The sequence below is a fragment of the Corvus brachyrhynchos genome, unplaced genomic scaffold (assembly GCF_000691975.1).
Source record: "Corvus brachyrhynchos isolate BGI_N302 unplaced genomic scaffold, ASM69197v1 scaffold229, whole genome shotgun sequence".
Classification (NCBI taxonomy): Eukaryota; Metazoa; Chordata; class Aves; order Passeriformes; family Corvidae; genus Corvus; species Corvus brachyrhynchos.
In genome coordinates, this window is record NW_008240042.1 from 775,698 (window position 1) to 780,497 (window position 4,800).

Genomic DNA, 4,800 nt, shown 5'->3' on the forward strand with positions numbered 1-4,800 from the left:
GGCCAGGGAAAACTGAACGTTCAGTAGCTTCACAGTTGCTCAGCTGGGTTAGTGTCAATGTAGCTTAGTTCTTATTCCCTGCTGTAATGATGAGAAATCACTTGGTTCCTCAGAGGGATGCTCTGCTGATCACGGGCTGTCAGTGCATTAATTACTGGGCTTGCACTTTGTATTAACTCTTTAGCAGTTCATGTGCTCTCAGTGAGTATAATTTAATCAGAGAAATACTGCTGTGTGTCAGCTTGCTACAGTTCCTTTCCCCAGAGCTATTTAAAAGATTTCTTAGTTTGTGAAAGTCCAGTTGTCATAGGAATGACTCTTCTTTCATTTCAGAACAGCAGAGCTCTGTGACTTTATTGTCACATTTATATTCTAACCTTTTTCTCTTTTACCTAGTGAGAGAGCAACTTTGGTGTTGAAGAGAAATCTCGGAAAGGAATGGGCCCTGTTCTCTTGAAGCTGTTTGCCCTGATCCCAGGAATGCTGTAGAGGTTAGTGACGTGAATGCTGAAGAGCTTTTGTGGAAATTGCCTTTTGATTTGTAATTGGCACACTCTTCAGTAAATTCTGTGTGAAGCAGTTCATTTGCCTGTCACAGAAAGGGAGTGAATTCAGGCACTGTCAGAACACAGCTTAAAATTGCTCTACCCAAACAAAATTTAGGATTCTGTTTATCTGTGTGGATGCTGTGGAAATACATTGCTGGGTGGTCACAGAAAGTTGTGTGGGTATGATGCATGTTTAGAGACAAGCTGTGTTAAACTTGGAGGTTTTAATCAATAGGTTAAAAAAAAAGGGTAAGAATGATCATAATGCATGAGACTGTAGTGTCTGATTCTTCTTTGAGTTTCTCAAGTCCCTCATTTTTGCTTTGAGAGAAGAATACTCCTGATCTTCAGTAGAATTGACAGGCTAGGAAGGGTCCATTCTGTATCCACACAGAGGTAATGTCATCTCTACTTCTGCCTCAAGTGACTTGTATTTCGGTGTTATATCCTAGTTTATTTGGGTTTGTACAAGCTGTATAGACTGCTTGCTGTGAATGTTTTTCCCCAGAGCCCTGTAGTCCTGCTACAAATATTATGGCCTGCAAGAGGCTTCCTTTTGCAACTAGAACGTTCAGTCTAGTTTACTTCCATGTTTTTTGGAAAGATTAACAAGGATTATGTAGATTTATCACCTAGTGGATTGCTTTTTAATTAATGACGTAAAAGAAGTTTGTATAACTATTAAATTCAGTAAGGCTTGGTTTTGCTGATGAAAAACAAATGTAGCAAGTAAAGTTTGATGAAGCAGTGGGCGGGGGAGAGGGAAGAAGTAGGCCTATTGAAGTGCTCCTAAAGCAAAGAGGTGAATTTCCATAGGAGCAGTTGAGTTAAACTCTATTAAATCTGTCTGGTTTACTGTAAAGGATTCTAATCTTTGTTAGCTTACTTCATTAGCATAGGTGTGTGTGGTGTGGCTACTGAGGAGTAATGTCCAAGCTTTGCTAGGACACCCTTTAACATACACGCCCTTTTGGAGCAAAAAGAAAAACAACCTAATAGAAAAAAGGCTGCAGCATGTCACAGACACAGAAAGTGAAGAGGTGACCCAGTGGGAAAAGACTTCATAGTACAGGGAAATGTTAGTTGGCATCACTCTTTGAGGCATGGAGATCTCAAAAACTGCAAGTGTTGCCACTTGTTATCAAGAGCTTTAGTCACTGATGTATTCTCATCATCTTTATCTTGATTCATATAAAACTGAGAAGTGTAAAGTGTTCAAGGGGAGGTATCACTTCTAATTTAATAAAAGCATAGGGAAGACAAAAACCCCAAAGCACATCCTTTCATGTGAAATCCTGCACTCTAACATCAATGCTTTCATTCTAGCTCTGTGCTGCTGCTTTTGTTTCCAATGTTTTATTCATTAACAAAAACCACAAACTTGTCCACAGGGGGGTCTGACAGAAATATACCTTTTTTTACCTTAATAGAAAATATCTAGCTCCCTTCAGCCTAGTGTGTTAAGATGGTTTTGAGACATACATATATATATATATATATATACATACACACACACACACTACTTTATGGAGAATAAAAGAAGATGAAAGGTTCACCTCCTCTCATGTTAGTCTCCCTCTTGACACTTAGTAAAAGCAGTTGGTTTCAAGCAGCCTGTTGAATGCAGTGTATTTTGTGAATCTTTGAAGACTGTCTTGTAAGAATCGTGATCTGCTATTCAGATACTTACGTAGAAAATAGTTCCTTGGCACTTCATGCATCCTGTTCTTCCAGTTCTGAGGACATGCAAGAACTGGCAGAGCTTAGCAGCTTGGTTTTAGGGTTGTGGTTATATTCCTTTCAGACCTGAGCCTGCTATATTTGATTTGGTTGAGCTCTCCATGGGGCCATGTTGAGTTTCTCTCCAGCTGTGGCATGACTTACCTGCAGCTACATGGATAATAGTAAAAATTGTGATGCAGTTTATGAGCACATAGGAGATAATGAGATAAGGGAAGACAGCCAACCAACATGAATTTGCCAGGGAGAAAATTGTGTCAAACTGATTAGTTTGCTTCCTTGACAGATGAATTAGATTAGTGCATAAGGGAGGCAGGGGATAGAAGTGATACAAATAGAAATGTATAAGGTTTTGAAGGATGATGTTCTTTTGAGTGTAATATGTGCAGTATTTTGGTTTTTTTAAATGGGATCTTCCTTTAAATTACTATATTGCAGGAGCAAAATTTATTAAAAATGGTTCTGTGGAGCACTTAATAGGGATTCAGGATCACTTGGAAAGGCATTTGAAGTAGGCTTCTATACTAGCTTGTCATGGCTGGATTTGTCAATGACCACCATGATTTAGATTTTAGCACATGGAGTAGAGTTTACTTACGAGATGTGCAGGTGATGTCAGTTTGGGAGCAGACAGAATGGGCAGCTGAGTGTGTTGATATGAAGCTGTTTGTCACTGGGGTAAGCTAAGTGTGTGTGTTGGCTTGACCTGACTCACCCTGTGTTTATTTGTTATATCACAGGAGCTCTGTCAGTGTATATAACCTAATTATGCTGAGTTTACTGGGTTGGATGGCCTCGTCCAATGCGCACAGCACAGTTTGTGGTACTTTTCTATCCTTTAGAAAACTGCAGCATTGAAACCTAGAACTTGAGAGGAAGCATTTGTTTATTTGTAGCACTTTCTTTATTCTGCCACAGGGAGAAAATGTATGAGTAGGGAGGAGTGACCATATTTTTTAAGAGCTTTTATAGAATAAGATATAAAATATAGAAATAGTTGTTGTCTTGAGATGGTGTTGGGAGAAGTCTGACGTACTGCTTTGTTTTAAATTCCCTGTGATAGAAAGGGGTATTTGTTTGCCATGCTTTTGCACACTCAGTGCTCTTCTCATAGTTGTCAGGTTATCATGAAAGATTCATTTTGTGGCTCCCTTAGAGCTAAACACCAATTTTTCACACTGGGTCAGTAATTTTTTGCTAGCAATAGATTAATGCCTGAAACTCCCTTTGACATGTTCCCATCTGTTGGTGATGCCATAGTTTCTTACGGATGTGAAGCATAGTGAGGCAAAAAAAAGTCTCTATTTAGGTTATCTCTGTGGGGATGCTGCTCTCTGTTTCTGTGATCCCTGCTGCTGTTTTCCTGACTTGTTGGGGTATGGCTTTCTCCTTGGTATCCTAGGAAATGTTTTTCTAGCAAAACTACAAATTAAGAAGGTGCACCTTAGCAGCCGAGAGTGGTGCACCAGTGCTGTAATTGGAATAACAAGAAGCTGTGAAAGTTTCATGCCCGATCTTCTATCGCAGGGAGAGGGGGGATATTGGAAGAGCCACTGCTGATAAGTGATAGCCTGTGAAAGGCAAGCCTTAGGCAGTCCCTTGGAAAGAGTTTTAAGTCCCATGAATTGAAACAAACTGGAGGCACAGTAAACCTAGTTTTAGAGCTTTACCTTGTTTAATTTTTATTTCAAGAAGCTGCCTGGGAGAAATCTCAAAGGCACATTCCTGTAGATGCAGGAATAACTGCTCAAAGTGCTGGGAGATGAAACTGATGTGCAGCAATTTTTATAAGTGAGGAAATAGTAGTGCAGACAGGGGCTACCACCTGCCTGTGTTGCAGTGAGAGTATATTAAAAGTACTGTTTGCTCTTCTTCTTTAGTGTTGCTAAAAGGTCACCTTAGGAGAAGACAGAGAAGTAAAATCAAATTAAAAAAAGAAATGAATGATAAAATTGTGAAGGAATATATGGATGTATAAGAGAAGAAGCCTTTGCTGTGATAGTATTGTTGCAATTAAATCCTAGTATTGAGCATTTATTTACCTAATTCTTTCATGTGCCTTTGTTTGTCAACATATTGCGGGGTTTCACTCTGTTTATTGCATTGTGTTTGTCTTAAAAATAAACAAGAGTAATTATCCTCATTCTGTGCGCTGCTTACTGTCAAAGCTGAAAAGGGACACAAAACCAGAGAAAAGGAGTAGCACTGAAAAAAACCTTGTTTTCTCTCCTTGGGGAGCAAGTTCTGTCCCCAGGTTCTTTGCATCCAGAAACAGCCAAACACAGTGCAGATTATCTAGATGAGCCCATACACTTTCACAGATGCACTGCAGAAGCCAGGACTTGCATTAAATAACTGCCCAGTGATTTCTGTAGCTGTAAATGACATTACAGTGCATTTGATAGACAATTACTGTCTTTTTTTTTGTTTTCTTCTTGATGTTTTTTCCTCCAGTAAGGAAGTCCATTTTCCTTAGTGTATTGTGTGTATGTGTAGGTGAATCCAAGGGAAA

General features: G+C 39.3%; 1 protein-coding gene across 8 annotated transcripts in view; it reads left to right on the plus strand.

Moving 5' to 3' along the window:
- The first annotated feature begins 377 nt into the window (after nt 1–377).
- The window catches only part of WDFY3 (WD repeat and FYVE domain containing 3), a 122,151-nt gene continuing 117,728 nt past the window's right edge, over nt 378–4,800 (plus strand). For all 8 annotated transcript variants that reach the window (XM_017744150.1, XM_017744154.1, XM_017744152.1 and 5 more), the window contains exon 1: nt 378–491. The gene's annotated coding sequence lies outside the window, so the exon portion shown is untranslated. The remainder of the gene's footprint in view (nt 492–4,800) is intronic.